Source organism: Callorhinus ursinus, unplaced genomic scaffold, assembly GCF_003265705.2.
Source record: "Callorhinus ursinus isolate GAN/ISIS: 27379988/994484 unplaced genomic scaffold, GSC_fseal_2.0 scaffold14, whole genome shotgun sequence".
Classification (NCBI taxonomy): Eukaryota; Metazoa; Chordata; class Mammalia; order Carnivora; family Otariidae; genus Callorhinus; species Callorhinus ursinus.
In genome coordinates, this window is record NW_027397076.1 from 33,885,872 (window position 1) to 33,912,803 (window position 26,932).

Below are 26,932 nucleotides of genomic sequence, written 5' to 3' on the forward strand. Positions count from 1 at the left end.
TTAGTTTTAGGATCTCCTCTTAACATTATGGTCCCTCATGTCATTCAGACCTTACTCTTGACAAAAGCAACACTCAATGCTTTTCTACTTCTTGACTGACCTTCAACAAAAATCCTTCTCTTCTCACTAACAATATTTCTATCCATTGCTGTAGCCCCTAGACTCTCTTCCCCCCAACTTTCTTTCTCTCCCAGAGGAGGAAAAAAACCTAATGACTGTCATACACTTATTCAGAAATTTTCCTTACCTCACTCTGATCTCTTGGAAACTCTTTGACAACCCGGATTTAGAAATGCTTATGGATGGAGCCTATTAGGGAAGGGAACAAGGAAGTTGTCAAGCTTATTATGTGATTGCAACTCACTCAAATATTATCCTTTCCCGGGGACCAAATCTGTACAAGTTGCTGAAATTATAGCACTTACTACAGCCTGCCAGTTAGGTAGAGATAAGAGAGGAACTATCTATACAGATTGTAAAATATGCTTTTGGGATAGCTCATGATTTTGGTATGCTTTGGAAGTGATGTGGCTTAACTGCATCTGGTATTTCAATTAAACATGGTAGTCACATAAAATTCCTATGAGATGCTTTGTTTTTCCAAAGGGATTGGCTATATTGAGGTTGGGCCCCATAGTAAAAAGCAGACTCAAGAAAGAGTAATGCTTTAGCAGATTACTATACTAAATGAGTCAGGCTTTCCAACAAGTCTAAGAGTCAAAGCCAAAACTAACTCCTAACCATTGGCATTAGGGCTTGAGTTAATTTTAGTATCAAGCATTTGATTATAAAGAAGTGTATTGGAAAAGATTAAGTTTTTTCTCCTCCCAGGTAGCTATGGTGGCACCAAGATAGTCTCTTGGTCTGCCTCAAGATACTGAAATGGATTTTCTCAAAAAGTGTTACAAGCTGTGACCCATTATGGAAAGGAAATTTTAAAAACCACCATAAATAAGCATTGGTGGGGACACCATAAGATTTTAGAGGATATCTCTGGTGCATTTCCCATCTGTCAAATCTACTGTCTTGAGAAAATTGTAAAGCTGGGACATAAACACAACCCAAAAACCTTTGAATCTTTTGAACATCTATTTACAGATGGATTTCATTCAGTCACTCACCTCATGTGGTTATGAGTATGTACTTGCTATTGTGTTTCTATTTCTTGGTCTTCTAGAGGACTTTCATTGCCATAAAGCAACTGCTTTGATAGTAGCAAAGAAACTTTAAGACTTTGTGTTTTCTACTTGGTAATACCCACCTATTTTTTGGTGATAGAGGTACCAACTGAGACTTGTGAAACTATCTGAGGAATGAACTTCAGTTGCCGAGGCCAAAGGCTTTGTACTTAATCCTCATGGCCCTAATCTCCATATGAAAGGGTCACTGGATGCCCAATGCATCTAGAGATCTCACCCCCTATCCTAACTTCTCTTTTATGCTCCAACATGGCAAAATACTGTAGGGGATTAACTCAGCATACACAAGTTTATAATCAACAGGTCCAAGCAGCTTTTCCAAATGATAATCCACAGGGACTCTGGCATGACCTTCAGACTTGGGTCTTGGATTAAAGAAAAAGACAAGAACATAAGACTATTCTCAAACTTCATTAGAAAGGACCATATCAAGTGTTATTAACTACATATACTGTGGTAAAAGTCCAGGGAATCAATCCTTGGATCCCTGTCTCTCAGTTAAAAAGTTATTATGCCTCTACCCCATGGACTCCTGTGTCAGTAGGAGATCTAAAACTGAGAATCCCTTGGAATCTTCCAGATGGTGACATCACAAAGGTGATAGCTTTTCCAAGACTTTTGGACTTTTGGACCAAGCAACAGGCTGCTAGATGTTGATACCTTCTATCCAAGATCTTCAGCTCAAGACCCCTGCACCCTAAGAGTAACTGACAATATACCTCTTCATCTCTTTCTCCTATTTTTCATAGCCACCTATGAGATTCTTAAGGTTTCTTTCTATAGTCTTTTTTTTTTTTTTAATTGAAGTATCTCTTTTTTCCCCCCTGGGTAAATGAGGAGAATGAAAAGTGTTACACTTCTTTATAGATTCAGGGTGGAGATAGGATTTTTTTCTGGGATAATTCCAGATGGGTAGGATCTTGGTTAAGAGGCATTGTCCAAGGTCTTCTCATAATTCTTATGTCCGTACTTGTCTCCACAGTCATTTGCTATATTCTCTTTAATTTTTTTAAAGAATTTATTTATTTATTTGAGAGAGAGAGAATGAGAGATAGAGAGCACGAGAGGGAAGAGGGTCAGAGGGAGAAGCAGACTCCCTGCTGAGCAGGGAGCCTGATGTGGGACTCGATCCCGGGACTCCGGGATCATGACCAGAGCCAAAGGCAGTCGCTTAACCAACTGAGCCACCCAGGGGCCCTGCTATATTCTCTTTAGAATTTTAAATGCCTCAGGCACTCACTTGATAAATGATTAAATTGAATTACAAAGGCAGAATTCCCTAGGAGGACAGAGAAAAGAGGTATAATTTTAAGAAAAGCGCTGATGGCAGTCATACCAAAGAATCTGAGACTATAATTGTCTCAAGCAGTATAGATCTAGAGCACTGAATGAGCCAAGACTAGGTTAAATGATGAGACTCAGTCTGCCCACTGACCTAGAGGAGGGACTGTGAGAATTTCCCAGTGTGGCCTTTTCATGTACTGGTCTCCTTCAGGTGTTGCTCCATACCCTTCTTGCCCATGACTTTAATTTCTGTTTATCTTCATCCTTGACAAAATCTACTTTGCCCAAACAATGGCTGCTAATCCACAAAAATAGTTTCTTCCCTTCTTGTTTGAACTCTCGATGGGGGAGTGGGAAGGATGGAATCGTGTTTGGAAAAGGGAAAGAGCCCTGGAAAAATGAGTAATGACTAGTAAATGAGGAGGGCAAGAATTCAACCACTGATTTGGGGAAACCTAGAAAAATACCACAAATAAACCCAGGCACAGCTCTGCATGAGATTGTAACCATCCTGGAGAATCATATTTGGGATAGAAACTGTATTAGGTAGGATAGAAGCTGTAACATGGAGAACCCAAAAGGCAGTAGCTTATTGAACAAAGAAGTTCTTTTCTCTTTCTATAACAGTACTGGATTTAACAGTCCAGATTTGGACTTGTTCCTGATCCATGTGGACATTTAGAGGTGTGCTATCTTGTTGGTCCATTATCCTTTAGAGCATAGCAGAAGCTGGTCACAGGCACTAGCTTTTAGACTGTAGCAAGGGGAAGAAGATGTACAGTAACAAAGGTCTTGTGTCTTAAGGCCTAACTTCAAGGGGCACACAGCACTTCTGCTCCCATTCAGTTGTTGAGAAGATGGTCACATGTTCACGCCTAGCTGCAAGAAGGTCTGAGAAACCTGTACTAGCTGAGCAATCATGTGCTTCACTGTATATTCTCTCAAGTCTGTAAGTCTCTTTCTGGATTTGATTTCCAAAGACCTAAGGAGTTATGAGAGCAGAGCAGATTTGTGATATAGATAAAAATGGAATGTCAGGCACAGATAGCTGCCTATGCAGTGTCTATTTCCTTTCCAGCCTTTTCTTTCCGTTAAGATTTATTTACTTATTTGAAAGAGAGAGAGAAAGGGAGAGAGAGAGTGAGAGAGCATGGATGGGGGAAGGGGCAGAGGGAGAGGGAGAGAATCTCAAGCAGGCCCTGAGCTGAGCACAGAGCCTGACGTGGAGCTTGATCCCCACAACCCGGAGATCATGACCTGAGCTGAAACCAAGAGTCAGACTCTCACCTGACTGACCCACCCAGACTCAACCCACTGCCCCTCCACCCTTTTCAAGGGAACTCCAATTCTCTCAACTAACACCACTTGCTGGGCATATTCTCTTGTAGTCCAAGGTGGTCATGTGACACAATCTAGCCAATGAGGTGTAAATGATGCATTTCTGAGAGTCTTTTCCTTTATCCTTCTTTCTGCCTATTACACAGTTACATAGATGTGATGCTTGAAGGAGGAGCAGCCACCTTAAAACCATGAGACAACCAGAGTGAAGATGAAAGCCCAAATGCCAAGGATGGTAGAGCTGAAAGATGGAGAGACTCTGGGCCTTTGATGGCTCATTGGGTCATAAAATTAGTTATGTGAGCCAGATAAATCTTTTTGTATTTAAGCCAATATATGGCAGACACTGTAGTATTGCAGTTGACTAGGTTCCTAAGAAATGGGGAGGCAGAGTGAGGAGAGAGAGAGAGCATATATATATATATATATATATATATATATATATATATATATATATGTTTGTTTGTCTGTTTGTTATTTACCTGGCCTGGGGAGAGAAGAGAAGGGAAGAGGAGTGATAAAAGTATAATAAGAAGGAACGATAAAAGCAATGATAAAAGCCTACAGTGGTCATGATCTACCGTACCCCACAGATCCACTTCCCACCCTTTATCCTACCTGGTGCACTGGGCGACTATCCATATGGACACTATGAACAATTTCCTTCCCCTCCATTCTTTCATTGGGTTTGACCAGTAGAAGACATTGGCAAGAGATCCAGAGAACAGGAGGAAAAGAAGAACATGGTATTTCTTCCTTCGCCTTCCTAGCTGTGCTCTTTAACCAAAAGGCCACAGTTTCTATCAGATGACCCTCTCCGCACTGCTCACTTTTTTGGTTCCTGTAGCCACTTCCTCCCCTCATTTTTTCTGGCTGGGTGTAAGGTAGTGATGGCCCCCTGTCCCTTCCTTTGTTGCTTTTCCTAACCTCTGCTCACATTTTTGTAAACAGTTCCTTTATGAAATCTTAAATTACCCAGTTAGGAAGTGCATTTGATTTCTGCCAAGATCCTGGCTGGTCCATTTCTGCAGAGTGGAGCTCAGAGCCCTGCTTTCGGGATTAGAGTCACATGGGAGCAGCAAGCTCTAGAAGTAGGGACAGGCTTGTAGAACTTCCCATGCACCAAAGCAGCTCGGTTATATCATGCCATGGTAGGATGAGAAGAACCGGGAGGACAGGAAATAGAGGTATAGAACCAGACAATCTGAGTTGGAATCCTGGCTCTGACTCTTTCCAGAGAGAGGCAGATGCCATTAACCCTGTGCCTCACTTTCCTCACCTGTAAAGTGGGATAATAATAGTACCTGTGTCCTAGGATTGCAGTCAGGGTTAAATGAAATATACATGTAAAACAGGGCAGTTCTTGGGACTTTGTAACTAATCAACAAAAATAGCTATAATAACAATTATTATTAAAGACCATATATCAGTAAGATGCTGGTTGCTCAGAGGATTTCTGTTTGGACAAGTGAAATCAAAGACAAATGACTTTGTAATGGAGACTTGGACTCTGATATTTGACTGCTGACAGCTGTTAAATTTCACCTCTTCCTCTTCCCCTTCTGTACCACATCTGGGCAGGCTGATCTTGTCTAGGCCTGAGTGCTCACCGTTTTGGCACGAGCAAAACCACAAGCTCCTGCTGCAGGGGGACTCACATCCTCAGCCCCAACCCCTCAACACAGTTAAAAACCTACACCAGTCTCCTTTCCTTGCTTTTCCATTTTGGACTTGCTTGAGAGGCCTTCCCTTCCCTCCCAGACATCTCAGTTATGTAAATAATAAGTTTTTGCCTACCTGTTTGGTATATGTGTGATGGCGTCAATAGCAACATCCAAATCAAACTCTGAGTGGGGGTCCATCTGCCTCTGCAGGTGCCATAACAGGTTTCCCTTCAAAACACATTGGCACTAAAATCACCGTCCTGCCATCCTACTTCAGACCCACTTTAGGGCCAACTTTGAACTGATGGAACTTATTTTTCTTTCTATAGGGAATGGGCATCTCAAAAATAGAAAATAACTTGAATCACAGAAAATAAATTTCTATTGTTTTTCCAATTTTGAATTGTAGACTGAAATTTTTATCTGCTGTATCAGGTGACCTGATGATTTAGTTACAGAGCAAGGAACCATCTTTTCCAGCCTTAAAAGTCTACCCTGCACCAGTCAACGTAGAACAAGGGCTGTGAAAAAGGAAAGACCCCCTAGTGCCTCCAGTTTGAGCACAGAGATTCTGAACTGTGCTGCTTTGCTCCCACCTCCTTATCTCGACCTCCACATTGATGACCACTACCTGCTCACCTCTTACATCTTTGCTGCGCCCTTCTGGTTGGTGCACCCATCCATTCTTCCTTAGCCACCAGCAGTCTCCTTTCCCCCCACCCTAATGTCCTATTTCTCTTTTTTGGTAAGTTTAAGTTATGGAAGTATTGTGACATATGCATGACCCATATGGATATCCCTTTTCTGGGTATGGCTTAGCCCAGAAGACAGCCAAACCTTTGTGGATAGCCATAAGAATCACTAAAGGAACTTTTTAAAAAATTGCAGATACTGGGAGACTATCCCAGATCTGTGAAGTGATCATTTGCTTCAGGGACAGGCAGGGATGGGAAGAGATAGGTTAGGAATCTGTATGTTTAAAGAAGTTCCCCAGCTGATTCCAATGATGAATCAGATATAGAGCATATTGAACAGATTAATTTTGTGACACTGGATTATTTTAACCCCTAGAATATCATGACACAGGAACATTTAAACCCAATGATATTCTGATCCCTTCATTTGCTATTGCTGTGCCATCAGCATGGGTGGTTGGTACAGAATACACAAATTGATTGGAAATACATTAAAGAATTATTAGGTCGTAATACAGAGAAACTCCAGACAGCAGAATAACTTTGACATAGCTTTGAAGGGAACCTTCTTACAGTTTTCTCATGTATTAGCTAAAAAAAATCCAAAATATCAGTCCTTTATCCAGTTCATACTAAATATTACTGTTAGGAATGATCAGCACAAAACAAAGGACAATTGAAACTGCACATGGTAAAATTTGTTAGAGATGAAATCTGATGACAAATCATGCCTTGATGCTCACATTGAAACATGCAAATATTGAACAGAGAAAAATTAGACTTGGCAAAAGTAACCAACACTAAATAAAATTGCCAACAGCTAAATTGGCACATGTTGAAACTTATTATTGCCTAAAAATTGAGGTAAGAATCCAATTTTTTGACTAAGTTTGGGTGTAAGTAATTTGACCTGAGACAATTGGACTTGGTACAAGTAATGACCATAAAAGAACTCATGCAATTGCAGAAACTATAATCAAGAAAAATTTGATATGAACAGCAAGGGGAAAAAAAAACCATGTTGAATAACATTTTCATTTAAACCTTATGTGGAAAATAACTGATTCCAATGAAAAGAATTTCAGTAAATTAAAAATCAAAAGGGAAAAAACTTAGAAATGTCTTAATGCCTTGGAATACTAATTTTATCAAGGAATTAAAGTAGCTTAATAGAAATTAGCTCTAAACCATACTTTCCTAATGAATGATCATTCATCCATGTAAGCATAATTTTGATGTAAAGGTTTCTACTCCTAAACGCACAGAAGTTAAAAGATTCTCAGTACTGAAAGTCAACAGGATCTACTTCTAAACACAGAAGTTAAAAGATTCTCAGTACTGAAAGTCAACAGGATCTAAATAGATGGGTTAAAACAAAAGACTAAAAACTTCCTGCATCCAATTATTTATTGTGAGTGTCAAGAAAGGAGTGATTAGAAAAAGTCTGGAACTTTTTGGGTAAACCCAAGGAGGGCAAGCATTCATGGAATCCCACAACACAGCTTCAGGTTTCTGGGCATCCAAATGGCAGATTAAGGGAAGATATACCTGGGAGAAAAAGCACGGAAGACAAATCCTTTAAAATTTTTCTTATGCCTCTTTGTTCTTACTTAGCTTCTTACTGGAGGAATTGAGCCATAATTCATAATTCTTGAAGTTGACAGAAATAGTCATCCTTCAAAATGCAAACCCCACTATAATAAAAAAGATAAATAAGTGTTGGGAAGGATGTAGAGAAATTAGAACACTGACTCTACACTGATAAGATTGTCAAATGGTGTAGCCACTTTAGAAAACAGCCTGGCAGTTCTTAAAAAAAAAGATAACACATAGGTTACCATATGACCCAGCAGTTTCATTTCTAAGTATATACCTGAGAAAAATAAAAACATGTGTTCACATAAAAGCTGGTTCACAAATGTTTACAGCAGCATTATTCATAATAAGCAGAAATGGAAACTGTCCAATTGTCTATCACTTGATGAATGGATAAACAAATTTGTGGTATATCCATACAATGGAATATTGTTGGGCTATCCAAAGAAGTAAAATACTGATGCCTGCTACAATATGGGTGAACCTTGGAAACATTATGCTAAGTGAAAGGCCCTACATAGTATGACTCCATACCGTTCAATTAGCCAAAATATAGTACATGTCCAGAAAAGGCAAATCTATAGAGAAAGGAAGTAGTTTAGTGGTTGCTTAGGGCTGAAAGGGGCTAAAGAGGAAATGAGAAGGAGATGCTAATGAGTGCACATTTCTTTTTAAATTTCTTTTTATTTTACTTTAAAAAAAGATTTATTTATTTATTTGAGAGAGAGAGGGAGAGTGGGGAGGAGGGGCAGAAGGAGAGGGAGAGAAAGTCTTAAGCAGGCTCCACACTGAGCATGGAGCCTGATGCGGGGTTCGACTTCATGACCCCAAAATCATGACCTGAGCCCAAACCAAGAGTTGGACGCTTAACCAACTGTGCCACCCAGGTGCTCCTGAGCACACATTTTTTTGGGGGAGTGATAAAATGTTCCAAAATTGACCATGGTGATGGTTGCACAACTCTGTGAATGTACTAAAAACCACTGACGTGTATATTTTAAATTGGTGAATGGTATAGTATGTAAATTATATCTCAAGAAAGCCTGTGTTAAAAATGCAAATCTCCATGACTGAAGTCACATCCCAAAGCCTTGAGAGGTCAGTTCTTAGCTCTGAGTGTGTTTCCTCCTCTGTGTAATGGAAATGATATTAATACCTGATAAAGATGTTGAAGGAATTAATGAAGTAAATGTATGTGAGAATGCCTGCACACCATACGACATATATGGTAGAAACAGCTAAGTGGGAAACAAGATCTGTGCTTTTCCTTCCATGGCATAGAATCAGCACAGGGAAACAGTTGCCCAAGCAGAAACTACAGTTTCCATGGCTCTTTGCATCCAGTTATATACCATGATCTAGTTCGGACCAATGGTATGTGAGCAGGAGTGATGTGTGCCATCAAGGTAGTTAAGCAGCTGATATCTATTTCACCCCGTTTCCTCTCCTGCCTGGTTGCTGAGCAATTGATAAGGCATGTGGAGCCATAACCTGGGAGATGCCTGGGCCCTTAAAAACCCCTCTTATGGAAAACCCACCAGCCAGCTGCATATAACACATTGGGTTGATAGTTTGAGTGAAGAATAAGTTCTATTTGGTTAAAATGTTTTAGTTACAGCAGCCAGTGTTTCCCTTCACTAATACAAAAATTTAAGTAGGCCCTCAATAAATTTTTGACAAAAATTAAGACATTTTTAAACATGTTAGTACCTTTGGAGTTTAAAAATGAAAGCCAGTAGAGACTGAGATGAGGAAAATACAGAAATCTGAAAAGTGAAGGACAGGAATGGGTGGGGGAAGCATGTTACTGATTCAATCCCACACAAAATCTTATTGTTTATTCCACCATTTCCACCATTTATTGCTTAATTTTTCTCAAGGGATTGATGCACTTCATTGAATCTCATGATCATGGAGCAAGGACCACATTAATTCTGAGTTCTCTACACCATTTGCCAGCCCTAGTCTTTCCAGTGAGCCTATGTTCTTAAGGAGGCAGACAGACAATAAAAGTAAGTAAATCATATGATATGTTGGATGGTGATAATTGTCATGGAAATAAACAAGGGAGTGTGGGAGCTCAGGAGTGGTGTTTAGTTTTAAGTAAGATGGTCAAGGAATATATTATACGGAAGGTGACATCAGAGCAAAGTCTCAAATATAGTGAAGGAACAAACCATGATCCCAGACAGAGAGACTGGCAGTATAAAGACCCTGAGATAGGAACATGCCAGGTGTGTTCAAGGAACAGAGAGAAGGTCAATGTGGTTGGGGAAGGGTAGGCAAGGGGAAGAATGACAGAAAAGAAGTCAGAGAAATAAAGGGGTGGGACCAGATTGTGTGGAAGACTGGGGGGACTGGACAAAGAGCATAATGGGGGATCTGAAAGAGTTCAAGACCAGAGATAATTGGCTACTGTTACTGACTTCAATAGTGAATGCCAGTACAATGCCCCAAAGACAGACAGGTTCATTTTCACCTTAGCAGGTATCAGTTCAGGCACTAGACAGCAACCTTACAGGAGGAACCAGCAAGAACTCAGATGGTGAATGGGATCCAAGATGTCCCATTCCCTACCCCCTGCTGCCATGAAGTCACATTAGTAACTGTGTACCCTAAGATGACATAGTCTGTAGGAGCAAGAGAGAAGGAGAAAGCTTTAAGGACTGAGCATTTACCAGACACAATCTGGAAGAGACTAAATTTATAAGGATAAGAAACTAAAGATGCTACATTTTCTTTGCACATCTTAGTTCTACTGGATTAGTTTTATGGTGTTCCATAGGTCTCTTAAGCTCTGTTTGCTTTCCTTCAATCTTTTTTCTTTCTGTTCCTCATACTTGATAATTTCCATTGTTCTATCTTCAGATTCACTGATACTTTCTTCTGCCTGTTCAGATCTGCCTTTGAATCCCTTTTTTTTCTCACTTCAGTTATTGTACTTTTTTTTCTCACTTCAGTTATTGTACTTTTCAGCTTCAGACTTTTTTTTTTTTTGGTTCTTTTTAGACTTTATATCAATTGATATTTCCACTTTGTTCACGTATCATTTTCTTGACTTTCTCCCCATCTTTTTCTAGTTCTTTGAGCATTTTGAAGATAGGAGCTTTAAAGTCTTTGTCTAGGAGACCTGCTATTAAGTCTATAGGGAGAGTGTCTGTTGATTTATTGATTTATTTTTTTCCTTTAAATGAGCCACACTTTCCTATTTTTTGTAAGCTTTGTGCTTTTTTGTTGTACAGTGGACATACTGGGTAACTCTGGAAATCAAATCCTCACTCTTCCCCAGGGTTTTAGTATTGTCTTTGTTTTTTCTTAGTTTGTTTGTTTTTGATTGTTGTAGCGTGTCTATATGATGAGGATCAAACTGAGGTGTAAACCTAAGGTCTTCTAAAGTTTTTCTGAGCTTTTTCCTGAGCATGTGCAGTCACTTTCTAATTTTCTCCAAATATGCAGGTGTTTTTGAATGTCCTAGACTTTATTTATTTTATTTTATTTTTTTTAAAGATTTATTTATTTATTTCACAGAAAGAGACACAGCGAGAGAGGGAACACAAGCAGGGGGAGTGGGAGAGGGAGAAGCAGGCTTCCCGCCGAGCAGGGAGCCTGATTCGGGGCTTGATCCCAGGACCCTGGGACCATGACCTGAGCCGAAGGCAGATGCTTAACAACTGAACCAACCAGGCACCCCGAAAGTCCTAGACTTTAATGTCTGGCTCCTGAAAGGAGAAAAAGTGAAAAGTGAAGGCCTGGTTCTTTAAATCCCCTAGAAGTCACTTTAGCTGGCAGGGGAGGGGCTTGCAACAACAATGGCCACCCACCTCTTTGTCTGTACCTCTGTGATCAGAAGCAGCAATCAGTGAGCTGAGCACAGATTTCCAATGTTTAGAGGACAGCATCCTTTTTGCTTAGCCTGGCTGCAGCAAAGTTCGATCAGGCTGCTCCAGGAACACTGGCAGAGCTGCCTGCCATAGGACCGAGGGTGGAGGAGGGTTAGTTACTATGCTAAGAACTGAAATTGACTAAAATTAACTGCAATTTACCATCCAAGTGGAAACTGCAAGCCTTCAATAGACTCCAGAGTTCCAAAATAGTTACATCAGAGAGATTCTGCCAATGCAATTGTTATCTGGGTAGAGAGAAAGTCTCTGCCTTCTTTCTGGAGTCCTCTATTAGTGAATAGAATCTTATGTGTTGAATGGTATGTTAAATCTTATGTATCGTTTTAGTCAGGATTCTTGAGAGAAGCAGAACCAATAGGATGTGTATATAAAGAGATTTATTATAAGGAATTGGCTCATGTGATTATGGAGGTTGGTAATTTTCAAGATCTGTAGGGTGAACTGGTGAAGCTGGAGACCAAGAGAAGAAATGGATGGTGTACTTCCAGTCTGAAGGCTGGTTGACTCAAGACTCAGGAAAAGCAAATATTTAAGTTCAACTTCAAGGCAGGAAAAAGCCAAGGTATCAGTATGAAGGCCTTCAGGCAGGATGAATCCTTTCTTACTCGGTGGAGAGTCAGATATTTTGTTCTATTCAGGCCATCAGCTGATTGGATGAGGCCCACTCACATTATGAAGAGCAATCTGCTTTGCTCAGTCTACCAATTTAAATGTTAATCTCGCCCAAAAACACCCCCATAGAAACAACAAATAATATTTGCCCAAATATCTGGGTATCCCATGGCCCAGTCAAGTTGACACATAAAATTAGCCTTCACACTTCTAATATAGAAATTATATCTGGAAATAACTAGATGTTGGTCCCTTTAGGGAAGGTTGATAAAAACCTAGTGGCTGCATCTTCTCAGTGTGTTACTCAAATATCTGTTGAATATGCCGAGTATACTACAATCCCAGCCCTGGACAAAAAATAGGCAGTTTATGATTTTGGTGATGATGATGATGAAGTGTAAGTCATTTAAACACTTGACAGTTATATTTATGGAGCGAGACATTTCCTTTAATGCCATTTTATAGACAAGAGGGAAAAATCTGCAAACATATTTTGGATAACATACAAATTTGTCAGGGTCTTGAGTTACTCCATGTTTGGAGTGTGGGAGTACTTTACATTAACATGGAACATTCACACTTTATATAAGCAAGGCTAGGGGAAGGTTCAAGATATCTGGAAAACAGACTTTGTATAAAGATGTTCATATTGGAATGATGAGTCTATCCCAATTTCCTCAGGGAAGAGTTTAGTAAACAAGGCTGATTCAAAGGCATCCTTTGACATAGTGAAAATTCTTTCAACTGTGGACCTTATTGTTGCAGGAAAATGGGACAGCAAAATCAAGAGTGAATGGCATCTCATATTTTTACTACCTGATTTAGAACTCAAGCACTGCTTTCTATGCCAGACCGGGTAACAAAGCCTGGACTTGAGAGGGGAGCTGTGGATAGAAATATTAATCAAATTTGCTTTGAGGAAAGCTACTCACCTGGAGCACAAAACATCTGGGAACTTTGTCATGGGCCATTCTGGTCAGTAAATTAAGGGCCAGGTGCTTGGGACATTAACATTTTGGCAACTACTCCCTCTCCCTTTCCTCCTAATCCAACTCACAGAGTCCTATCTTAGAGTTGAAAGCATATTTGCACTGGCTAGTTTCTCTCCCTTCCAATTCAGAATGTGGGGGCTCATTAGGTCTGGTTGGGCCACATATCTCACCAGGCAGAATAGAGCTGATTTCGAAATGCTGTGAGTGAACATCTTTGGGGATCTTTCTACTTGATCTTTTGAGTAGAGCCATCCTTCTTTTCTCAGTCATACATATGCCATTGGTGCAAATGGTTTCATTCTTTCTTTTACAAGTGTCGTTTAAAAATGCAGATGACTCACTCATTTTATGGACTTCTTCATTCAACAAATATTTGTTGGTAATTAGGCACTGTGACAGGCATTGGAGATAAAGGTGATCAAAAACAAGGAAGGACCCAGTCGTTATGGAGCTTATAATATAGCGATTTTCTTAGTAACTTTCATAATAGTTTAATTATTATTTAGATCTTTTATACTAATATAATCTATCAACAAAAAGAAAACATAAAAGAAATAAAATTTAAGATTCCTCCTCTGCTATCTTCTTTTGGCTTCTTCTATTTTAACAAATTCCTTTTATATTGTCCTATGCTTATTCTTTTACCTTAGTTTCAATCATGGTGTATATTTTGCATTAACTTTTAATGTGTGAATGATCTGAGCAGACTTCTCCATGAATGCTACATCACGAGCATTTTCTCTATCTCTATCTGCAAAATTATCATTTCTGTAAATACAGATAGCTTACCATATAATTTGCTTAATCTTTTATTTGAGGGCATTCAGTTGTATAAAATTTATTAATACATAACATTGTGATAGTTTCTTTTTTCTTCTCTTGAACTTTACCTCAGAAACTAAAGAGCTGAAATTCTATAAATTGGAGTGATGAGATGCTTTTCTTCTGTGTTGAACAAGATGAGAAATAGATGACATACTTTTGGGTCTCTCAGTTTATCTTAGAATTCCAGATGACTAGAAGTGGGAAGTACAAAAACCAACCAACCATTTTGTCACCAGATGCATGATGTAAAGATGTCTTTCTCTTCTTTTCATTAAAAATAAAAAAGAAAATAGAGGGAAACATTTCTATGTATACACATTCACAGCATTACATACATATGAGAAAAGAAACATTGAAACCACTGACAGGGTTTTAAAATGTATTTTTTTAAGCTTATATTACACCTAAGTTATCACATTTCTATATCAGCCTACTGAATTCTGAAGTGTGGGATCATCATCAAAATGACCATAATCTCTTGTAATATAGAAAGAATTATTTTTGCCCATTCTTATGATAGAACCATCATTCCTGGTAACATTCCTTCCCTTGTCAACCATAGACTGCTTCCTTCTTGTAAAAATAAGCATGGGCTTACTGGAAGTAACGTCTGTGTCATTTTACTTTTCTTGGTTTGATTTTCCAAAAGGTTATGGATGGGGAGGAGGGGACTGATATTCCTATTGGGAGTCGTCATGTGGCTATCATGGGAATGTCTCTAATGAAGGACAAGTCGGATCTAATGAAGAGCAGGATACAGTAAAGCAGTTAAGTCGAGTCTCACATGCTTCTTCTGGATTTCAATTATTCCAGGCAGTCTAGTAGATTCTGAATTACCAGCAGCTGCTAACTTGCTTACTTTCTTGTCTGCCACAGCTGCCACCAGCTGTTCTCTCTTTCTTACCCCACATCCAGATGCAAACAGCTGTTCTCCCTTTCTTTACAATTGTCAACAGTGGCTCATTTTGCCCCAAACACATGGACACCTGCAGCAAGAGGAATTGTACTTTTCAGTTGTGGCCAAATACTGGACAGCTTTTGAAAGGTTGAATGGAGGAAGGGAAAGAGGGAATGAGAGGTGGTTTGATGTGGAAAGAGCCTGTGTTCTCAGACTAAAAGGTGGATGGGATGCTTCTGTTTGTTTTTCAGGGGCTGAGTAAGACAGTGACAACAGATACCCATACTTCTTCCTTACTATGACATTCACTTTGAAAAGCAGAGAATCATCACCAATAAATAAATCCCAGGAAACTGAGCATCAGAGAAGAAATTATGATGGTGCTTTAAGGGTTTGGTCTTCATTCATTTATTTAAGAAGTATTTATGGACACTTCTGTCAAGCACTATTCTAGGCACACAGTAGGTGTTAAATAAATGGGTATGCATTTATGAACACATACTCATATTTATCAGTCTAGTCTCAATGATATCGAAAGAGAACATTTTATTTTTGCTATTTTTAACATTTTAAATGAATTTTTTCTGTTGAAATCAGCCTCTCCTCTACCCCAAACCCCATCCTTGGGATTGGGGACTTTTGGATTATCTCCTTGACTGAGAAATACTCCTGGTTCTCAGGTCTCTCTCTCTTTGAAGGGACTAGAGAGAGGAAAGTAGAAATGGAGAGGAAGGGCATTCACATTTATTAAGCACTTAATGTGTCCCCAGTACTGTGCATCATCCTTTATATAGGTTATCTCATTTCATCTTCATCAGAAACTTAGGAAATCCGTATTACTATTTCCATATAGCTGATAGGGAAACTGAAGTTGGAAGCGTGAAGTTACTACGGCTACAAAGCCAGGGAACAACGGAGCTAAGACTGGACAGACTCTTCCACTCCAGAGCAGGAGCTCTTTTCACAACAGCCTGCTATTCAGAGAATATTAATGTGAGTAGTAGAGGATACCGATAGTGATAATTGAGTTCAATGCTGTGATTGTAGAAGTAGGGGTCTAATCCATCCAAAGGCTCCATCTTCAACTGGAAATTGGTCCAAACTTCATTCACCATTTTAAGCTGCAGAGCACTGTCTAAATGCTGAAATGAAAGATGAGAGACTGAGGACTCATAGATAAAGTTGTTATCACAGAAATAATCTCTACCTCCCCAGGATGTTTTCGGTTAACAGTGGGTTTTGGAAGAATATTTGACCAAAGTCAGGGAGGACCCTCATTTCACACCCTAACTCCATCCATTAGTATCCAAAACAATGTTAGTGATTATCCTTTGGGATACCGAGTGGGAAAAAGCTGGCTAAGGCTCTAAGGAAACTTCCTCTGGTTTAGGGAGCCATTAGGAAAAGCTCCTTATTCTTGTAAAAATTTTCCTGAACTTTCAGGGCTGGGTTTCTGCAGCTGGCCAAGAGTCAGCCTCAGTTAGGATCCTGCCAAATTGGGCATCAACAGCTCATTTGGCTTGGGAAAAAAAAAAAAGAAATGAGAAACAACTGACGTTTGTATACTTGAAATTACGAGCTGTTTCTCTAACAAAGAGACCAAACACTTTCGGCTTGTTTTACAGTAAACATACACATCGAACAATCTGGTTGGTTAGCAGCGGGCTGTGCATATGTAGGACATATGTGGACACACATGGATGCATCAACTCACATATGTTCACTTAAAAGGACACTGTCAAGTCATTTTATGACTTTTTTTGTTCTCTGGGCTCCATTGTTTATAAAATCTTCTTAGAAGCTTAAAAATACAATTTCTTTCCCTACTGATTTTTGTTCTTTTTTTTTTTAAACAAGTATTTTGAATGGCACTCAAATAAATGTGACTGGTTTTATTTAGTACCAAGTCCTACTTAAACATATACAGCAATACAATGTCCAGTCAGAAACAAAGCACTAACAGTGAGTCAATTCCTTATGAAGAGAGAAATAATCATGTTCTGCCCTTAGAGTAGACATTCCAGAATTGAATAGTACTCACAAGATTATTTTCTGGCACCCCAGTGCTTTTATGTATGTATTTATGCATGCATGTATGTTTGTATGTATTTTTAAACTATGAAACGCTTTACAAATTTGCATGTCATCCTTGTGCAGAGGCCATGTGATCTTCTCTGTATTGTTCTAATTTTAGCATATGTGCTGCCGAATTGAGCACCCAAGTGCTTTTAGTGTTAGAAATCAAATATAGATAATAGTGACCATGATAAAACCTATTTTTTTCTTTTCTTTAATGTTTTAGCAATATTTTTTCTAGCTTCTTTACTAAGCAAAAATCCCTTTAAAATATCCTTGCTTTGGGCAAAAGCTGTGAAGAATCAGGTGAAAATGGCTAAAAAAAAAAAACCTGGAAAGATTCTTGAGATCACAGACAACCGGGAAAACAAAAAGTTAATTAATGATAAGTTGTCACTTTATATCCATCAGACTGCAAAAGAAAAAAGCAACAATACACATTGCTAGTGGAGATGTGAGGAAAAGGGCACTGTCATTCACATTTTGCTGGTGGGAATAGGAATTTTAAAGAGCTTTTTTTGGATGTAAATTTAGCAACATTTCCTAAAATTGAAAGTATATGCTTACCCTTCAATCCATCATTTCCCTGTTGGGAATTTAACTCATGGAGACAGGAGCTCTACCATACAGGATATAAACACAAGATTTCTACAGCAGGATTGTTTATTGTGGCAAAAAAAAAGAGAAAACCAACACAAAATTGAAACCAAGTGAATACCGTTTAATAAGGGACAGTTGTTGAATAAATTAATGTATGTCTATACCATGGAATATTACATAACAACGTCCCCAAAAAGTGAATTGGAGCAATACTAGTTGCTTAGAAGGATTACCACAAGATACTGTTGAGGGAGAAAAGCAAGAAATGTAGAAGAGTATATTTTATGAGTCCATTTTCTAAATCATTAATCAAAAAACGTTTATAAGCATACATTTATCTCTCTGGATATCTCTTTTGTCTACACTCATTTGTATAAGGTTAGATGGTGATGGATATATTCTAGGCTGTTAAGATGGATTGTCTAGAAGGGGTGGGAGGAATTATGGTGGTGGTGGGTAAGGCTAACATAAGAAAATGTGGTTGAAAGTGGTGGTCCCATTTATGCAAATTATATGTGTATATGCATACAAAGGAATTTTTGAAATAAGAGATCATTAAAATAAAACATTCTCAATCTAGTTTCCAGGATTTCCATAAATCTATGGAAACTATGGAAATCTATATATATTATATATTGAGATAAAGGAGGATGTGAAAGTTCTGGAAGAAGTCAGATAATCATGGAAAAAATTGAACTTGAGGGTTGGCTAGACCTTTTAATAGTCCAAGGTTTCCAGATTAAGATCAAGAATGGCAGGTTGCATTTCAATCATTTCAGGGTACTGGTGCCACCAAGTGGTGTCTGGAGCAATTGTTGGTGTCATTTTATTACCCTCCCGGTGAAGGAAACTCTTGGCTTACCTGCGCCTTGCATCAAGCAGTCTGTGGAGGGCTCCAGCTCTCCTTGGAATGAAGCACACCCCTGTGAGCCTGGCCCTGATGCAAACAGGAAGTATGAGAAGAGATAGGGAGCAAATCGCTTTTGCCCTAGAATCTGAGCTCTCTTGGTTTTTCCTATTATCAGGTGCTCTGCTATGCCTGACATTTACCTGTCAAGTCCCTTAAGGTATATTTAATATTTTCTAACTACTTAGACTAGTATTACAACCTATCTATCTGACTTCTTTAATGGCCTTGTCTCTTATATAGGCTTTCTCTTTTTATTTCCACCGTCCTAGCTTGGCTTCTTGTTATTTCTTTCCTAGTGCCATAAGAACGTTTTCTTGGGCTTTCTATCCTCGATGTCTTTCTGGTCCATTCCAGCCCAAACCCACTTCTGTACTAAGCTTCCTGAAGTTATGGTCATTTAACAACACTATTCCAAACCTTTAATTATTTCTCCCTGCCCACCATCAAATTCTGACACCAGAGCACAAGCTTTTAATAGGGTGACCATATGTCTCAGTTTGCCTGGGATGGTCCCAGGTTACTTCTGTTGTCCCAATGTAATTATTGTGACTCTATTCACTCTCAGAAGTGCTCTGGTTTGGATAATAGATTATATAGACATACTAGCTCTTAACTGCTTGGTTCTCCTGCCTGTAACACATACAATAAGTAAGCTAACAGAAGAATGTCTAAAGTTTGTGGCAGATGGAGGAATTAGATCTGGGTAGAGAGCATATCTTTTTTCTTCAAATGTTAAAAAGCTAAATATAAATTACTTGGTATTTATTACCTTATTTAAAATTTATCTTCTTTGTCATTTCAGTGACAAGTAGAATTTTTTGTTTGAACTCGAGGAAGAAAATCCATGTTTGTAGTTTTCGTGTAGCTCTCTTGGCTTTTCACAGACTCTCAAGAGTGGTTCCATTTAGGGCCTGATGAATGTCACGTTCATAATTTGTTATCCAATGTGAAGAATATTCAGCTGAGTAATGATAAAGAAATTCTAAAAATTTTGAGGAGGTAGAAGCACCAATTCTGGGAACTCCTTTAGCACAAGAGGACATAGCTTAGTCATCCAGCAGTTAGCAGAGGGCTTGAGCATTAATGCTGTTGAGAAGAATTTTGAGCAGCCTCTGACAGCTTGTGGAACTGAAATGTGGGCCCTGCATTCTGGTTTAGGTTATCTTCTACTTCTGCTTGCTGCGTTTGGGTTGTAATAATAGGTTGAATATATACTGTTTAAGGAAATGCATTGCCCTTCACTCACCATCACTAGGAATATACTGTGAGTTTTTTTCTGCAGTAGAACAGATTTTTTTTAAAGATTTTATTTGTCAGAGAGAGAGAGAGAGAGCACAAGCAGGGGGAGCGGCAGCCAGAGGGAGAAGCAGGCTCCCCACTGAGCAGGGAACCTGATGCGGGACTCGATCCCAGGATCCTGGGATCATGACCTGAGCCGAAGGCCAACGCCCAACTGACTGAGCCATCCAAACGAACCGAAGTAGAACAGATTTTGAGCTCAGCCACCCATTTTCCTCTTGCCCAGTCCTTTTCATAACCACTTAAATACATTTTCAAGACCACTAGAGTCTGGGGTCTTGAAAAGGATTTTGCGTAAGAATTAGACCTATACAGGCTTGGAGCTGTGATCTCATGAACCCCAGGCACTCCCCAAATGACTAATTAATAGTCATGTAATGCCCATATACCTCCAGTCACAAACAGCCCTTTTTCCTTATCTAGATTTGAGCCATTCTAAAGTCCAGGAAGTTGGAGATCAATTTAAGCTATTCTTTAACTAGTTGAGAGTCATTCATTCATCATCATCCATTTATCTCCCATGTGCCCCACCAGGTTCTGGGCATACAATGAAGAACTGGCATGCCTTCCGGGAGGGGAACTTTCCAGCAAAAACACATACACCCAAATCCTCACATGCTCACGCATGCACAGGCACATGCACATGCACACACAAGGCAACTTCAGCTTCTCAGGTTAATGGACAGTGAGAAACCTCCCTCTTAACTTCTTTTCTGATGCAGCTTATTTTAGGATGCTTTTTCCTGATTACACCATCAGGAGCAGAATCAGGCTTTAGACATGATGATGCATCTACAGATACCTGGCACTCTGTCATCCATCGGCTTTCCTTTGTATATTTCTCCTTTTCTTTCACCCGAGTGTGTGTGTGTTTAATGGATCTGTGTAATTTAGATAGAAGGGCAAGATGTTTATGCCTCATGTTTGTAAATGTGCTCCAGATTGTGAGTTCTTCCAGGTCAGGGACTATATATTTAATATAGAGACTCTGCTTCTGACCCCCTGAATTTGAATCCCAGCTCTGTCACTTTATAGCTTTCTTGACCTTGGACAAATGATGTAACCTCTCTGTGCCTCAAATTATTTCTCTGTATAATCTACATCTTGGGTTTTAAACAGCTTTATTAAAATATAATTGAGATATCATAAAATTCCCCCATTTAATGTGTACAAGTCAGTGTTTTCTAGTATATTTACAGTTGGCAAAACCAGTCCCACAGTCTAATTTTAGAACATATTTATTGCCGCCCCAAAGAAACACTGAACCCATAAACAATCACTCCCCATTCCAGCCTATCAGTTTTTATGAGGATTAAGTGAATGACTATATGAAAAGCACTCAGAATATTATCTGGCACCTAGTAACTGCAATGTAAATAATGGCCATTATATTCATATTATTATTAGCAATATTGTTGCTACTCTGTGCCCTCAGCCAGTACAGTGCCTGATACTTACTAGTTTCTTGCCGAATAAATGAAATGGTGGGAGAAAGTGAAAGACACCATTATTTCTTAAGCATTTTAAGTAATGATGAGAAAAATGCCCTATATTTTGTGTGTAGTACAGACATAATCAAAGGTGCCACAGAATCTGTGTTAGAGCCCAATACTTTCATGAAGAAAGATATTTTAAAAATAGGCTTTTTTGACAGTAGCTTGACAAGATGGTGTTGATGATTAAAGAAAATTAGTCCAAGTTCTGAATGCTGATAAGTAGACTTGTGACCCAAGGAAAGACACCGATGTTGATCCTCTTTCTAGTTAACCTGTAAAATGAAATTGGATTCACTGAATGATTTCTAAATTTACTCCTCTTTCTAAAATCCTCTGATACTGTCTGCCAATAAGTGTCATGAGGATTTTATATATCATTTGTAACCTAGACACAAAACCATTGACATTCATTTTATGGTCTCACTTGTTACAGTTCCACAGTGTCTTGTGTTCCCAAAGAGAACATAAGCATGGATCATCTCCATCCTTACATCCTCCATTGGCTTCTCTCTGCCTATAGGATAAAGCTCAAACCCCTTGACAAAGGATGCAGGACTCTCATGGGTCTCTTTTTGCCTGCGGAATATCTACCCTCACTTCTCCTGGGCACCATATAATTGATATTGGTTTGAGGATCTAATCAGATCTCAGTCCCTGCAGGCTTTGTAGGACTGCTATTCAAGGAGCTCTCTGCTCTCCTGGCCAAGATAGCCAATTTTTTCCTGGAAATTTTCAATAAAGAGAAGGAAAAATCGAAAGTAGTTGGAAGTGGTTTGTTTCAAGCTGTTGCTGACAGGTATTATAGATTAACGCCCTCTAAGTTGCTTTTGCAACTGTTACCTGGATCCCTTCAGCTCTCCTGGATTCTTTCAAAGACATGGCTTGTTCAGTGTTTCCTTTGCTTCTTTATTCTTTTAATTAATTGTCTTCCCCTTTACCCTGTTCTCTTTGGTGTAAGTTGGCAAAATTTTGTTTCTCCTGACTGAAGAAAACTGCTAACCAAACAAAACTAACAAAATTCTTTTATGATCTGGCCTGTCTGATTTGCCAGATCCCATCTTCTGGTTTAGGTTCTGAAAATGGAACATACTTTCTCATGGCCAGAAGAATCTTTCTTTCTTATCTGACTAATGAATTCCTTTTCCTTCAGTGGTGGGCATAGGCACCTCTTTGGTAAGGCCCTCCCTGGCCTCTTTCCATGCGGTTAGAGGCTCTTCCCTCTCTGATCTTATTGCATCCTGTATATACATAGCAATATTAAGAGCTGACGGTTATTCTTTTCTTATTTTTGGAGAGAATATTGAGGGGAACAAAAATGTGCCACCTCAAAATATGCCACTTTGGCATATTGATTATTTTGAATTAAAGTTACTTAAGAAACAGCTGGTGCAAGAAGGATACTCTGACTCTCCTTTGTCCCCCTGGAAATAGGAAATAAAGCACTCATGTGAAGGTATCCTTCCTATATCAGGAGGGTAGAAGGTATCCTTATCACCAGAGATAGGGAATTCAAGGCCAAGAAGGCAATATAAACAAACTTTGTTACTTCTTCATTAGTTTGCTACCCCACACCCAAACTCCTTTGTTTTGTCAAATCTTGAATAATTGTTTCTTTGTCTAAATGACATAAAAACTGCCTGCTTTGGCCAGTTTTTTGACTCACCTATCTTTGGGGCTCCAGTGCATACAATATTGAATTTATGTTTCTCCTCTTAATCTGTATTATGTCAATTTAATGATTAGGTCAGCCAGAGAACTTCCAAGGGAAGAAGGGGAAGGATTTCTTCCCCTACAACATAGGATCAATGTGATTTTCTTCCCCTGCCCGCTCCTTTCACCTCAACCATGGCCTATATTAGAATGATAACTACAGGGACACCTGCATGGCTCAGCCGGTTAACTGTCAGCCTTCAGCTCAGGTCATGATCCTAGGGTCCTCCTTGCTTAGCAAGGAGCCTGCTTCTCCCTCTCCCTCTGCCTGACACTCCCCCTGCTTGTGCTCTCTCTGTCAAATAAATAAATGAATAAAATCTTTAAAAAAAAAAAAAAAAGACAACTACATGGCATAGGTTTTGTTGCTGAAATGTTTCTTGGATTTGCTTTGGTTTTTTCTGTCCCAGAGAAACAGCCTCTGAATTGCTGACCTTGCTTATTGCCTCCTATTGCTGTGTCTAGTCCTTCCTCTACTGGGATTGACTAAGTTACTGCAGTAAAACCAACTCGATCTACTCACTTGTTAAAATACTTGTACTACCTCTCCCTTACTTTCTGGATGGAGCCCCTTGCCCATAAATGGATAGTCCCAGTATGGTTTCTGTTGGGACTTTAAGGAAGATTCTATAGCCGTTTTTTTTCAATGTGAGGATGTCATGGATGTTAAGGTACCCTTTTGATTTAATGCAGACTTTTCAAGGAGAAATGATAAAGGAAAAAGCAGGCTTTTTCTGTTTCTGAAAACAAGTATGCTAAAATGTATTCTGAGATCATGGTAGCTAGTATGTGGTTAGAATTTCCCCAAAGTGAAGTCTTCCAGGTCAGTTGGAGGCCCCTTTTAGTTGTTGTGAGCAAAGGCCTAACCAGAGATCTCCAGAAATGACTTTTTTTTTTTTTTTTTCCTCTCAGCTAGTTTGGTTGTTATTTGCAGGAAAGAAAAACAGGCAAATCTTCCTTATTCTGTGGAAAACATTTAATTGGTTTAACTCCTTATGTAAGCATAAGAAAATAAAAATCATTTTCCTGATGGAAAGGTGTAACTAGCTCTTTTATATTTCGATGTGTTTAAGCCCAGATCTAGGAAACTTCCTCCAGCCTGGGGAAGAAGGTGGTGTTGGGCAGGGTCCTGGATGCTTTCTGTGGGAAAGGAAGGAGCAGTGCTCTGGCAAATGACACTGCAGGTCACCAGAAAGCAAGCAGGAGGTCATCTAGGACGGTGGGACCCGCGCTCCAGCTGCTACCACAGGACAGGTGAGGACGAAGGGGTCCTTTCTCAGCAGAACCTTAGAGGGCGGCTCTTACAGTCCCCAGAACCTACATCCAAAGAAGTCCAAATCCAGAGAGTTCTATTTTTAGGAAATCAGGACCCATCTTGACCCCCAAACATTCATTTCCGTATTTCACTTTTTATTCATCATCTCTAGCAAAAAGAGATATTTTAAATCTTGAATACTAATTTGAGTTGAACATATTATAAGTCCCCTCATCTCTACCTCTCCCCATCCTTAAAAAAACAAACAAAAAAAGCCAATAACCAAATTGATGGCTTCTTTCAAGTCTTACTCTCCTGCTGTTAGTATAAGCTAGAGTTTATACTCCCAGCATGGTGAGTCTGTCAGAGTAAGTTGGGTTTTGGGTTAAAAACTAAGTTTTTTCTTGGCTCATAGCTACCTCTAGCCTTAAATAGGGTGGCAGATCCTTCATACGAAGGACGTCTGAGTGCAGCTTCCAAGTGTAGGGATTCCTTCACTGGGCTTCATTGCATATGACATAGTAAGGACGGTGCAACCTCCACTCTGCATCTAAGGGGAGAGGTGAGAGGTCTCTTACAGACCCAACTAAAGGCAAGCAGCTATAATGGGACCATAACTAAAAAAAAAAAATCCAACAGAGTAAATTGTTTTTCTCTCCCTTTAGATTTTAGGAGAAAGAGGCAAACGGCCAGAGCATAGCATAACATTACAACAGAGATTTATTTAAATTTTAAAAAACAAGCAAATAACTTTGAAAGTACAACTTATATGTGTCTCCCCTCACCCAGAAGGAGAGTAACCAAAAATAAAAGAGTGCCCGGAACATTATAGTAATCAATTATAATTTCTTAAGTGAATAAGTGTTGCTCTCTTTATCCATGTAGCTGCCTCCCCTACACTTTCTCAATCTTTTAGCTTCACTATTTTTTCTAATGTCCAGAATCTTAATGTTAATCATAATGGCTAATACTTACAAACACACATAGGATTAGTACTGTTACTGAGCTATGTGTACACACATACACGTGTGTATGTGTGTTTATACATATATGTTTCCATACAATAACCCTAAGAGCTTAACAATTAGGTACTGTTATTATTCTGATTTTAAAGACAGAGGAACGAGGCATAGAAAGGATTTAAAAAAAAAACCTTGCAAGGCCATATAGCTGGTAGGTGACATGATTCAACTCTAGACATCGTCACTGCTGTGTCCTCAGTTAACAAGACAAATCCCTAAATATGTTCCTCCAGGCTTGCTTACTGAAGCAGGAAAGTGAGGTCTCTCAAGTCTCTCAAGTAAAGGGGATTGTTGTAGAACCTCAGTTTACCAGAAGGCCAATTACGATGAACTCGATTCTGACTTTGCAAGGCTTTCAAGTAGAGATGGGCAGACTCTGTCTCTTAGAGAGAGTGCCATGATTGGAAGCCTGTTCCATGCCAGATGCTGTCCTGAGCCCTCTTACAGATAGCATGTCTGGGTAGAATTCCTACCGATGTTTTACAGGTGAGAACGCTCAGGCTTGGGAAGTGGACATCGCTTGTCTGAGGTGACGCTGTTGTTAGATAGCTGAGCTGGAACTCAAATCTGGGCCCATCTGACTCTGATGTGTATTTTACCCCAGGTGTTATCCCCTATTTTTTTAGGCATTTCCAGTTGATCTGTCTTTCCAACACTGTAAGTGGCAATATGGTAACTGATGTGTATTCTAATGAACTGAATGTTCCACAGAGAATTTCTGAAGCTTTGTTCTTACCACAAAATATGAAGTGAAGCAAATGGTAGAAATTCTTGCCAAACTCAAATTGGGATTATTTCTTTTATGTATTTTTCTTGCACATGGTTGATTAACCATTAAAACCATTATGTTTGTATTGAATAACCAATGTATTCTGGTTACAAATGTGGGGGAAAAAATAAGCAAAAGAATCTGCTAGGCAGTGAGCTCAATATATCATTATACTGCAGATTTCACTATGGGTTATTCTGAATGAAAATGGATATATCTGAAATTATCAGTAAACCTTGGCTTTCTTACTAGAGTTCAGTTGACCTTTTAGCTTAATGTTAGCCATTATTAACACAGGAAGAATGCCTCAAACATTTCTATGTTTGTGAGCATCATGAAGTTTAAGGTTCTTGTTGCCAAGCACTTTGAATTGAACAGGAGTCCAGTAAATGCTAGGGAATGAATGACAAGGATTCACTTAGCCTGAACTAAGAAACTGGCAAAGTTTAAGGGCTTCCGGCTTGTTGACCTTCTTTCTCCTTCTCGAATGCCTGATCATCCCTAGTTCCTACCTGCTGTTGCTGTTTGCTCCAAGCCCTGAGTAAGATAACCTGATCAACACTAACCCTGCTGACTTATTGAGGTTTTATTTTTATTTTTTATTTTTTGGTATTTACAATTTCCAAAGGAGGTTAAAGATAATACTGAGTGTACTGGGTAGAATTTTACTATCTGCAATGAGCAGGAGGCCTCCAAGGCCAGTTAAACCGGTCTGGGGAGCAGGTGACTCTTGATGGACTAGATGAGCTCTTTAACATGAGATAACACTGCATTTCATTTGCAGGTAGTG

General features: G+C 39.2%; 1 protein-coding gene and 1 non-coding gene across 2 annotated transcripts in view; one reads left to right on the forward strand and one right to left on the reverse strand.

Annotated features, from left to right (window-relative positions):
- Positions 1-1,841: 1,841 nt before the first annotated feature.
- Positions 1,842-26,932, forward strand: part of TSPAN8 (tetraspanin 8) — an 83,177-nt gene continuing 58,086 nt past the window's right edge. Inside the window, exons 1-3 of the mRNA XM_025882868.2 lie at positions 1,842-1,902; positions 9,657-9,788; positions 15,859-15,998. The gene's annotated coding sequence lies outside the window, so the exon portion shown is untranslated. The remainder of the gene's footprint in view (positions 1,903-9,656; positions 9,789-15,858; positions 15,999-26,932) is intronic.
- On the reverse strand, positions 17,118-17,223 carry LOC112832748 (U6 spliceosomal RNA). The gene has a single exon (XR_003210444.1). It is a non-coding gene; the product is annotated as a U6 spliceosomal RNA (small nuclear RNA).